General features: G+C 36.3%; 1 long non-coding RNA gene across 1 annotated transcript; it reads left to right on the forward strand.

The window, feature by feature from the left end:
- Nucleotides 1-2,194: 2,194 nt before the first annotated feature.
- Nucleotides 2,195-3,660, forward strand: LOC113320988. Its single transcript, XR_003346396.1, has 2 exons — nt 2,195-2,943; nt 3,126-3,660. It is a non-coding gene; the product is annotated as an uncharacterized LOC113320988 (long non-coding RNA).
- Nucleotides 3,661-12,852: the final 9,192 nt, after the last annotated feature.

Genomic DNA, 12,852 nt, shown 5'->3' on the forward strand with positions numbered 1-12,852 from the left:
AGTGTTAACTTACTCCCGTACCATGTGTACACGCAGCTAGGTCTTGGTAAGTTGAAACCGACAAAAATAACATTACAATTAGCTGATAGGTCTGTCAAAGTACCTCGTGGTGTCGTAGAGGATGTTTTGATTGAGGTTGATAAATTTATTTATCCGGTGGATTTCGTTTTTCTAGATACTCAGCTTGTTCAGGACCCTAGTGCTCAAATACCAGTGATTTTAGGTCGCCCATTTTTAGCCACAGCTAATGCTGTCATCAACTGTAGAACCGGACTTATGAACATATCCTTTGGTAATATTAATGTAGTTTTTACAAGTGGTACGAAAAGATTTGTTGCTCGGACTTTTATGAAGATTTGGTTTTTGATGATTAAAAGAAAATACTAAGACAAATTAATTATATTTGATTGATTTTAACCAAGGAGAGATGAATCTGGGGATTTGGATTCCACTACTTCCGATAGTTGTAAACTCAATAACAAGTTCTTTGACCAATACTCATACTTTACTCAAAACATTTTTGACCCAATCTCATGCTTTGGAAAAGATAACGTTACAAGCTCTTTTTATGACTCTCGTCGCTATTTTAAGGCCTAATTTCCCTTCGCTTATAAAAGATCGGTAGCTAAACTACACAAAACAATTTTTACGAAGCATCTAAAGAAGAGAAAATTTTAAATAAATTAAAAGAACAAAAATGGAGTATTTATTGTCAAAGAAAATAATTACTAAAATTCACTCATCGAAAGTAGATTCTTCCAAAACCCTAGAAAATAAATCTAGCTACTCATGAATCGAAAACTGAAGAAAACTTGATTAATCATTGTATTAAAAATAATGAAGTTTGCTTACAACGATTTTCAGTCGCTACAAGTATTCGGTAGCCAAAAATGCTCAGTTGCTTCTGTTGCTAAAGGTATTTCGCTACAAACAGTATACGATATCGGGGTTCTGCTGTTGATGAACGATAGCTCTATGCGAATGTATGTAGCAGTTCAATGTTCTTCGTGTTCTTAAGTTTTGCAGTAGCAGGTAAATTTCAGAAACACTCAATTTTTACGATTCTAAGCCTATACTTTCTTCCCAGTCTCTCTGTAACTCTTCTATAGGGTCCGACCATCTCTTTTATACTCAACGGGGCCTTCGAATCTCTTGCAATAACTCCCAATGATCTCCTTTTCTTTTTAATATTTTTCTTCTTCTTTTGCGGCCAAATTATAGGATTATTCTCTTCTAAGCTTCCTTGGGCGTTTCATTTGTTTCCAAACTTACCAAAACTCTTCTTTTATTAACAGATACGAATCATATGAGGATATATTTCCCTATTTCTCACGGAACACAACCTCCCGTAACTTCTTCACTTCCCTGTTGTATCTATGGAAATTTCCTTCTTTTATCTCTTGCAGCAGTACACGAATCTCTCCTGCACGCTTCTATTGGTTGCCTGAGTCCTTCAAACCCTTTCAATACAAGAATCTGAATCTCTGCAGCACACACAACTTCCCATATTAATCTGAAAGTTTCCCGAGATAATACGACCTCTGTTTTCTTCCAAATAATAATGTGGCCCAACTATGTTGAATCCAATCACCTTACCAATCCTGTTTCCACCGAACATGACCATCCAAGAAGTTTGAGTGATCGAGTCTCCATATAACCTCTCCAAAATCCGAACCCTAAATCTGTTTCTTCAAAACCCATTTTCCCGCCAAATTTTTATTTTGAAATTGTTGAAGAGGACAGCCCCTTATCCAGTCCGGGGTTTCCTTTAGCATTTGAGGTGTATTTAGAAATATTTGGGGTGCAACTAGCAATTTGTAGGGTATAAGTGTAAAGACCCTCGAGCTCGTCAACGCTATTAGACTGGTCAAATGACGTATTAGTCGATAATAACTCGATTAGTTTAACATGATATTTAATTAATAAAAATTAATCTAACAACGATCTAGATACGAAACTAATACCGTTAGATATATCTCGAAAAGTTATGCGAAATGGGCTACTCGAACGTGTCAATCGGATATCGGAAGAGGCAGAAATCATTGGATTCTTGAGGAGGGTAAAATAGTAATTTTGGATATTACCCTCGTGGTTGCACGTGTCAACGCGAGTGGGTGTCTCAACGTTTCGGCCCGCCTTATCTACTCTTACTTGAGAAGAGTTATTTTTTTCTTCTTCTTTCTTCTTCCTTTTTCTCTTTCTTTTTCTTCTATGTTCTTCTTCTGCCTCTCCTTTTGTTCTTCTTCTGTAGAATTCGAGTGATGATTTGAGAGCACGTTTGAGATCAGTTTTTGATTGATGAATCTATTCTGATGGTGAAGGAGGTGTTGATGTGATTTAAGAAGGAGTGATGCTGTTATAATCAGAATTAGGGTTTGTAGAACCGATTAGTGTTTTGAATGTCTAGAAGATGAATTATGGGGATTATTGTTGATAAAGAATCATAGGTTTAAGTTCAATTGAAGTTCTGAACTTGACTTGGGATGAACTGGGAGCTAGGGTTTTCTGAATGATGAAGTTTGATTGAGGTTTCATGGGATTGATTAGTGTATTGAGTTCCTGATGGAATTTTTTTGAATGGGTTATCGTTAATTTGATGTTTCGGGGTTGTGTGGATGAAGAATCAAAGAATTAGAAATTAGGGTTTATGCTTTGTTCTTCCCTAAATTGTGAAATTAGGTATATGAAGAAAATTAAGGATGGGTTGATAGATTTGAAGATGAAGAATGATGTTGTCAGTGTGAATCTGAGAGTCGAAGATTAGAATTGAGAATTAAGATTTCATGATAAAGTTTAGGGCTGTTTATAGAATGAAGTGGATACTATAGAAGCATAATTAGAAATGGGTTTAACTGAATTAGAGTTTGAAGAAGAAGATCTGCAGAATCCAGTCAAGTAAGAAGAAGGGTTGAATTGTGTTGCTGGAATGGAAATTACTTTTAGGTAATTGTTATACCCTGTAATCTTAGTGAAGTTATTTGGTTCTTATTTTGAAGTTGTGTGATTGCTAATGAATCATAGTTGAGTTAGATAAACTGCGTATGTGATGGAGATGAAATTGTTTAGTTGTTGTTGCTGTTTTGAGATGCAATTGAAGTTTAACTTAACTGGTACAGATGGTTCAGTGTGATTACAGGATTACTGGAGTTGTAGTTAATGGAACTGGTAGATACTCGTCTAATGTTGCAGATGATAGAACTCAACTTGGTGGTGCTGTAAGATTGCAGGGGAGAAGGCTTGAGTTGGGTGTTTTGTCATGAGAATGTGTTGATGATGAGAGAGCTGATATGGGTTTGATTACAGAAGTATGTGTTGAACTTTAGTGAAACTGAATAAGAGAATGATGTTTCACTGTATGTCTGAGAAGGTAGAGGTAATTGAATATAGATTGAAGCTATAGTTATGAATTGGGTTGTGTCTGTTAACCAAGGGAATTGGTATTGGATTGAGTTAATACATGGTTTGAGATATAAGAACTAGTATTGGTTTGTACTGCAAGAAGTGCAAGTGGGAAATGAATAGAATGGTGATTGTAGAATTGTAAATAGTGATTGCTGTGAAAGCTTGGAAAAGCTGCAACTGCAGGTAGGCTATAGTTGTGTTTGCAATTGAATTGTTGAATTCTTTTTTGAATGAATGCAATGTTTAGTAGTTGTATAAGCTTCTGTTCATGAGTATTAAAATTGTTAGTCTAGATGACTCAAATTGTTTAGCTGACTTAGTATGTATCTGACTGAGTTAGCTCAGTGACCAAACATGACTCAGTGAATCTTGACTGAGTTGAATCCTTTGACTAAGTTGACCAATTGACCGTGGAATTGACCTGACTTGACCAAGACTTATATTTTGACTGTTTATTGACCATGTTGACTGCTAGACACTGTTGGTTGACCCTAGTGAACCAGGCATTGTGTAATGGGCTTGTTTATAGGACTTGGGTTTAGGTTTAGTATTCTTAGTTTGACGAAATGGACCACTTATGGTCCGATTCAGCCTTTGGTTCCTTCTACAAAGTTGTACATATTCATAAGACTTATTTAAGAAAGATTTTTCGGGGACCATGGTTTTTTTGGGGGACCATGGTTTTATTTTGGGTAAAGACATTAGAAGTAAATCTAGGTCACCTCTTATCTAGATATTTATATTAATACCTAAATTATCCTCCTGATTAATTTTGGGTGTTGATTAGTTAGTGTAATGATTAGTGAGATGATTAAGTTAAAGATAATTAGTGAGATTAAAAAATCAGATGTTTTTTTTTTTAAATAAGTAGAACTATTGAGAGAGTAAAGTTAGAGAAGATGAAGAAGGAAAACATGAAAAACGATGGATTTTACCAACCACAACCGGAGGAAGGGTATTTGGGTACCCAGGTATGCTTCAAACTTAGATAATGTTGGTTGCATTGCTCCAAACTTTCAAAAAATGAAATTTTTTATGTAGATTTGGGCCAGTTCGGTTACCATATGTCAAGAACATATAACCGAACACACCTGAAAGTGTAGTTCGGTTACGTTTTCCAAACACGCAGGTTATCGAACTCACTCGTTAATGGAGGTTTTGGTCGTACAATGTAATGTTCGGTTACCTAGGATAAAATGGTAGGTAACCGAACATTGAACTTAACAATTTATTTGGGTACATCTTGTGTGTTCGGTTAGTTCGCAAACTTCAACGCAACCAAGTTCCCAACCGAACTGCAGGTCCAAAGTAACATAGTGTTAGAAGTTCGGTTGGTTCGCAAACTTCAACATATTTTGCTAATCAACCGAACTGGGCTTATATATGCATATATGCAATTAGGTAAACGTTCGGTTACTACGAAATTTATTTCTTGGCGAATTAGGTAGAGTTCGGTTACGAAGTTTCAAAGGTAGAGTTCGGTTACAAAGAAAACTTAACATTTTTGCGAACGAACCGAACTTTTGGACTTCTCATTATTTTCGTAAACTAAAGTTCGGTGATATCCTTATTTTTCGAAGGAACCGAACTTATGGACTTGTGTTGTTCTAATACAAGGAGTTCGGTGAAAAGTATTTTTTGCGAACACTGAGTTCGGTTAAGAAAAAATTAATTCGTGATAACCGAACTTTTCTCTGAAAAAAAACCCCTCCATTAAACCTCTCCGCAACTTCCATTTTCAACTCATTTTGATGGTTGCTTCTCATTTATTCAACCAAAAACGAATGACAAATAATGAGTTTGTGAGAATATCCTTGTTAATGTTTTAAATTAAGCTATATATATAGTGGTGGTGGTGGTTGGTGGTGGTGGTGGTGGTAATCGGTAGTGGTGGCTGGTGGTGGTGGTAATCTGTGGTTGGTGGTAATCTGTGGTTGGTGGTGGTGGTAATCGGCGGTGATGGGCGGTGGTGGTGGTGGTAATCGGTGGTTGGTGGTGAGAGGTGGTGGTAGGAGGAGGTGGTGGTTATATATATATAGGTGGTTATTGGGTTGGTTTTAAATTAAATTAGGTTAAGGGTAGGTTAGTCATTTCAATGCTTTAGGACACCCCTTATAACTATAGGGAAGGTGACCTAATAAAACCATGGTCCCCTCAAAAAAACCATGGTCCGTAAAAAATCGTTCTTATTTAATGGACTATAGAACAAACCTTATTAAATTAGTAAACCTTAGCTATGCTAAAGTTAGAGAATGAAAAAGTGTAGAAACATAAATGGGCTTAGAACCATTAGATAGTTCACTAAACTTATAACTAGATAATTGTATGAGATTATGTTATGAGCCTTGTGTGAGCCTTTTGGATAAACTCTTAGAGTTCTTGTGTGATTAATAGTTAGTCTATATTAACAATGATCGATTCAAAGGATGAACCGGTGGATCGTGGATATCGAGGTAGGCGTGGCTTGTCATCAAAAGAGGTGGGAATACTTTTAACTCTTTTGAAACCATTGTTGTTTCTTTTACAAAATTTTATGTTTAACAAACTCATGCATTCTCAAGTTGTGCATTTTATGCATTGTTTAGTTTGTATTATGATAGTTCTGTTGATTCTTTGAATCTTTCCATGAATCGGAAAGGACATGTAATGTTTTGTTGTCAAATGAATTGTTATGGGAAATGAGAATTTCCACATGTGGTATATAGGATACGCTCCTTCATTTATATCTACATGAATTCAACTTTTATGCTTATTAGGTGTCGAACAACCCGGCATCAATATAGCTACGTAAGTGTGGAAAAACCCGGCATCACTAATATATATTGTTTGAAGAAGGAGGTTGTCCATATACATTGTTTGTGTATTTCCAGTGACGTAGTCACTTTGATGTTTGGGAAAACATGAATTGTTTTCCAAATCTTGCTCATGATTTCGTTAAAGTTAAATGTTATTCCTGTTGGGCGTCCCTTTTGGGGATGATGTGCTCACCCATTCCCACTTTCAGTTTCAGAGACAAATTAGAGTTGCGCAGCGAAAGCTTCGAGGAGTTGACTACGTTAATTAGTTAACTTCTGCTATGTTTATTATGTTGGTTATTCTATTTGCAAACAAAATTTCTATTGTATATGTATCCTTTGAGAGAAGTTTTTGTATATATATTTCTGAGCGGGGTTAGTTTTTGGTTAAGTTTTATAGCAGATTTCTTAATTGATTGTTTAAGTATTTGATTTAGATTCTTAGTGCCTCTTTATTTTAGTTAATCTCTTGGATTAGTCAACTGCTAGCTTAGGGGGCGCTACAATAAGGATTAATTTTGGGCTGTGAATAGTAAAAACTCCTCCTGGTGCCTTTATCAACTCCTTCGGATGCCTATCGTACTTATCTCCGGAGGTTCAAACACCACTTTTTGAATTCTTCCACCAACATCAGCCGTCTCTTACCTCTCAGATCCACTTCTTTCTTCAATTCTTTTCATCACTAAAGTTGCCATGCTTTTCGGACATAACTTGCATCACTAAAGCCGACATGCTTTTCAGATAAAGATGAACATATAAAAGCAAATAATGAGAAATAATACGCCTCCAACAGTAGTTGCACATGAAATGATACTTTAGGTCTTTTAAAAGCGACGTTTTTTCTTGTTTTACTCCAAAGTACCTAAAACTCAAAATTAAACATAAGATACATAATTTACAAGAAAACTTAGCAAACAAAGCATAAACAATAGATAAATATCGAGGTGTTTTAGACACCTATCAAATTCCCCCACACTTAGACTTTGCTAGTCCTCGAGCAAATCAAACTAAACTTATTTTATAACATACAACTCCCTGTCGTTGAGGATACGGTCACACTTAGCACGTATAACAAGCCTTTAAACCCCTAGGTGGCCCTAGTGACCGAGTTATAGTCTCGAGAGGGTTTACAAGATGTATACCCGCAAAACTTTGTTCCAAACCCTAGTTATCTGTGAAGCATTCGGGAATGACACTAAAGAATCCCCTTGGTTGGCATACTCTCATTGATCACAAGAGAAACTACCCTGATGTGAATCATATTCATATATATATATGTATATAAGTGACATAGTTCTACTCAGATAGTAGCACTATGGACATCAATAATTGGAATCACACAAATGAATAGATTAAGAAGATGGATTATAGAGATAGATAGTTCAAAACAATGTTGTCTAAGGTCCACGGTGTTTCCCAGATGTGTCTGAAGGCCTCCGCCAAGATGAAACTATGAATCCTAATGGATTGAGATATTGGTCTGGACTAATATCAACACAACTTGACATATACAAGGGCACCAGCGGTCGACAATCTTAATTCTAGATCAACTCAACTGGCATATACAAGGGAACCAGCAGTTGATTTTATTGCACAATAATAAACTTTTCAATTTTTTTCATTCATTTTTTTTTTAAACTGCATGATTCGATCTTTTGGATCCAAGCGCATGCTTCTTGTCAGCAGATTACATGTTAGTTCCCATGGATCCTGCGTTCCACGCTTGTTTAGGCGACGGAGACAGGGAAAACACACACATATTGCTATCCAAGTGTTAATCAATTTTATTTTATTTTTTAAATTCCGTTTGGTCTGATTGGTTTGGTATATTTATTATTTAGTAACTCAATAACTCTATTCCATCCGGCAGTGGTAATAATTCGATGTGTAGGCCCCACCAAATCACTTAAAGAAACGTACAATTTTTTCAAATAAAATAAAATAAAAACAGAACTTAGTGTGATGATTCCATTCTAACACCTGAACTCTGTCTTTTTATGAATATAATCTGTTATTGGGTTCCTTAACTCCTACAACCAAGATGTTTCCATCCACTTAGATTGGTTAGTGTCATCCTGATTTCGCACAGATTTCCAGGCTCTAGAGTTTTTATTACTATTTTTTTAAATTTTTTTTCTTATTTTATTAAAAACTAACTAAAAGTTTTTCCCTCACCCCCAAACTTAAACCTAATATTGTCCTCAATATTTCAAATTAAAGTGCAGTACCAGAAATATAAGTAACAAGAGAAATAAAGAGGTAAGTCAGAAAGATAGTACCTGGATGAAGCGTAGCAATCCTTCCATGAGAGCAAGAAAGAAAGAAAAAGAAAAAAAAAACCAAAGTACAACAACAGCAGGGTCCTCCAGAGGGACCTTAATATCATCATGTATGGGTTGCCTCCCAATAAGCGCTAAGTTTAGTGTCTTCAGCCAGACTTTGTTACCCATTAAAATTAATCCTGGTAGACAGGATCCCTCAGCTCCGATTCTTTCATTGCATGACTGGGTAACTCCAAGAAGGGTTTCAACCGTTGACCATTAACCTTGAAAGTTTCTCCATTCTTAGGATTTTCAACTTCAACTGCACCATGAGGAATTTTTTTTTTGACAAAGTATGGTCAGGACCACCGAGACCTCTATTTACCAGGAAAAAGATGAGACGAGAATTGTAAAGGAGAACTTTTTGACCTGGTTCAAATGTATTTCGAATAATCGATTTATCATGAAATATTTTTGTTTTGTCCTTGTAAATTTTCGCACTCTGGTAAGAATCATTGCAAATTTCTTTTAACTCATTGAGTTGCAGTCTACGGTGATCACCAGCAGTAGATGGGGCAAAGTTTAGATGTTTAGTGGCCCAATAAGCTCGGTGCTCCAATTCTACAGGCAAGTGGCAGGCTTTACCAAAGACAAGTCTATAGGGAGACATCCCAAGTGGAGTCTTAAAAGCGGTTCGGTAAGCGCACAATGCTTCTATTAATCGTAAAGACCAATACTTTCGGGTAGGGTTTACGGTCTTTTCTAAAATCTGTTTAATCTGCCTATTAGACACTTCAACTTGGCCACAAGTTTGTGGGTGGTAAGGTGTAGAAAACTTAGGGGTAATGGAGTATTTCTTCATGAGTGTCTCAAAAGACCGGTTACAAAAATGGGAACCTCCGTCGTTAATGATTGCTCTAGGCATACCAAATCAAGAGAATATATTGTCTCTAACAAACTTGATCACAATGTGGCGATCATTTTTCTTGGTAGCGATTGCTTCTACCCACTTAGACCATAGTCAACAACTAATAAGATGTAAAAGTTTCCATAGGAATTGACAAAAGGACCAATAAAATCTATACCCCACACATCAAATATTTCTATTATTAGTATAGGACTAAGTGGCATCATATTACGCCGGGTCATCTTTCCTAACTTTTGACATCTATCACAACTTTGACAAAATAGGTGGGAGTCCTTAAACAGTGTTGGCCAATAAAGACCGGATTGCAAAACCTTCGCAACTATTTTCTTAGAACTAAAATGATCCCCACAAGCTCCAGAATGACAAAAAGTCAGGACAGTGGAGATTTCGTTGTCAGGAATACAACGACGAATGATCTGATCATGGAAATATTTGAATAAGTACGGATCATCCCAGAAAAAGTATTTAACCTGGGACTAGAATTTAGCTCTATCCTGTTTAGACCAATGGTTGGGCATTTGACGAGTTACCAAATAATTGACAATGTCAGCAAAACAGGGTAACGCAGAGATGGAAATAATTGTTCATCAGGGAACGTGTCATGGATCGGTCTCTCATCATCTCTAGTCTCATCAAGGATACGGGATAAATGGTCAGCTACTATATTTTTAGACCCTTTCTTATCACGAATATCTAGAGTAAATTCTTGGAATAACAATACCCATCTAATCAGCCGTGGTTTGGAGTCTTTCTTTGAAAGGAGATATTTAAGTGCGGCATGATCAGAATAGACTATGACCTTAAACCCTAGAAGATATGATCTAAATTTCTCCAAAGCAAAAACGATGGCTAACATTTCTTTCTCAGTGGTAGTGTAATTCAACTGGGCATCGTTTAGGGTCCTATTAGCATAATAAATCACACTAGGTGCTTTATCACATCATGGGCCAAGGACAACACCAACCGCATAATCGGACGCATCACACATGAGTTCAAATGGGAGGTCCCAATCGGGTGGTTGGATGATAGGGGTAGAAGTAAATAATGATTTAAGCTTCTCAAAAGTTGTAACACAGGCTTCATCAAATACAAAGGCAATATATTTAGCAAGTAGGTTCAACAGAGATAAGGAAATCTTGCTAAAATCTTTGATGAAACAATGATAAAATCCAGCATGGTCAAAGGAAATATTTAACATTTGTTACATTATTAGGTGGTCTTAATTTTGAAATTAGCTCAACCTTGGCTTTATCAACTTCTATTCCCTTAGAGGACACCACATGTCCTAACACTATTCTAGATTTAACCACAAAATGACACTTTTCCCAATTAGGGACTAAGTTATTTTCTTTACAACGTTCTAGAACTAGTATAAGGTGGTGCAAGAGTTCATCGAAAGATGATCCAAAAATCGTCCATAAAGACCTCGAGAAATCGCTCAACCATGTCCGAAAATATACTTAGGATGCAACGTTAGAATGTTGCGGGTGCATTACACAACCCAAAAGGCATACGCCTGTAAGCAAAAGTACCAAATGGACATGTGAAGGTTGTTTTCTCTTGTTCCTCCGGTGCTATAGGGATTTGGTTATAACCAGAGTATCTGAAAAAGCGGGGGTACAACCACATACAATATTTTGCTTAGAAATCTGTATGGACAAACTCCAATATACTTTTAAGAGAATCAACAAGACTCAATCTATAAAAATTATATCAAAGAGTTATATCTCTCTTTCTTGGTTCAATTCTTACTCCACCAAATAGAAATATGCGAGTCTTACAAGAGAAATCACTTGAACGGTACAAAGACCAAGGTTCAAGTATTAATCAATTTCAATCAACAACCGAAGGTCGGATATTCTAATTGATTGAACTAACACACAACCTGTGATATTTCAATTATATAATAAAATATAATGCGGAATATAAATAACACAGACACCAGAATTTTGTTAACGAGGAAACCGCAAATGCAGAAAAACCCCGGGACCTAGTCCAGATTAAACACACACTGTATTAAGCCGCCAAAGACACTAGCATACTATAAACTAACTTCGGTCTGGACTGTAGTTGAACCTCAATCAATCTCACACTGATCAAATGTACAGTTGCGCTCCTTACGTCTCTGATCCCAGCAGGATACTACGCACTTGATTCCCTTAGCTGATCTCACCCACAACTAAGAGTTGTTACGACCCAAAGTCGAAGACTTTAATAAAAAAATCTGTATCACACAGAAAAGTCTACGGTAATAGATAAATCTGTCTCCCACAAAAATACCTACGAGTTTTGTTACGTCTTTTGATAAATCAAGGTGAACGAGAACCAATTGATAACCCAGACTTATATTCCCGAAGAACAGCCTAGTATTATCAATTACCTCACAATAATATTAATCGACGCGGCGAAAGAAGATATTGTGGAATCACAAACGATGAGACGAATATGTTTGTGACTACTTTTGTATCTCGCCTATCGGAGATATCAATCTCAAGCCAATCTTTGCGATTATACTCGTACGATAGAAAAAGCAAGATCAAATCACACAACTACGAGAAAGTAGTATCGGTCTGGCTTCACAATCCCAATGAAGTCTTTAAGTCGTTAACCTGGTTTTAGAGAATAAACCAAAGGTTAAAGGAGAATCGACTCTAGCTTACACAACTAGTATCATATGTAAGGTGTGGGGATTAGGTTTCCCAGTTGCTAGAGTTATCCCTTATATAATCTTTCAAATCAGGGTTTGCAATCAATGTTAACTTGGTAACAAAGCATTCAATATTAACTGTTAGATGAAAAACCTGATTAGATTCAAGCTAATATCTTTCAACCGTTAAATCGAAAACCTAGCTTGTCACACACAATTGAAATGCACGTTTTTAGGTTTGTGTAACCATACCCAAACATGTACATTTGTTGGTTCAACAATAGTTAAAATGATTAGCCATATGAGCATTTTCATATCAACCATCTTCTTCTTCACCGTAACTAGTTCAAATGACTCAAATGAACTAGTTAGAGAGTTGTTCAATTGCAAGGAAATCTTATGTAACTACACAAGACACAACTGAAGCAAAAACGATTTGATTCACTCGAATCGGTTCATGAACTTTATAGTCACGGTTTGCAATTAGCATTCCTTAGTTCATATAAACATGAGTTCACAAACAATCATCTTTAGCTTAAGTTCCCGGAAGGAATTCTCAAACTCCAGCAAATTTTCTCGGGTCGAGAACTTCCGCAAGTTCGTGGACTGAGTTCACGGATTTTGTTCCGGTTCTCTTGATCAACAAAGTTCACAAACTTCGGTTCAAGGAATAAGGACTTATACATATATGTGTTTCCACAACAATGCTTATATCCAACAATGGTTATATAATCTAAATTCTCATTTCAATCATTGAAACATTCTTAAAGGATGTTATATAGTTGTTATTCACAAACCATTTTTCGTCAAAGTGATTGA

Source organism: Papaver somniferum, chromosome 11 (genome assembly GCF_003573695.1).
Source record: "Papaver somniferum cultivar HN1 chromosome 11, ASM357369v1, whole genome shotgun sequence".
Taxonomy (NCBI): domain Eukaryota; kingdom Viridiplantae; phylum Streptophyta; class Magnoliopsida; order Ranunculales; family Papaveraceae; genus Papaver; species Papaver somniferum.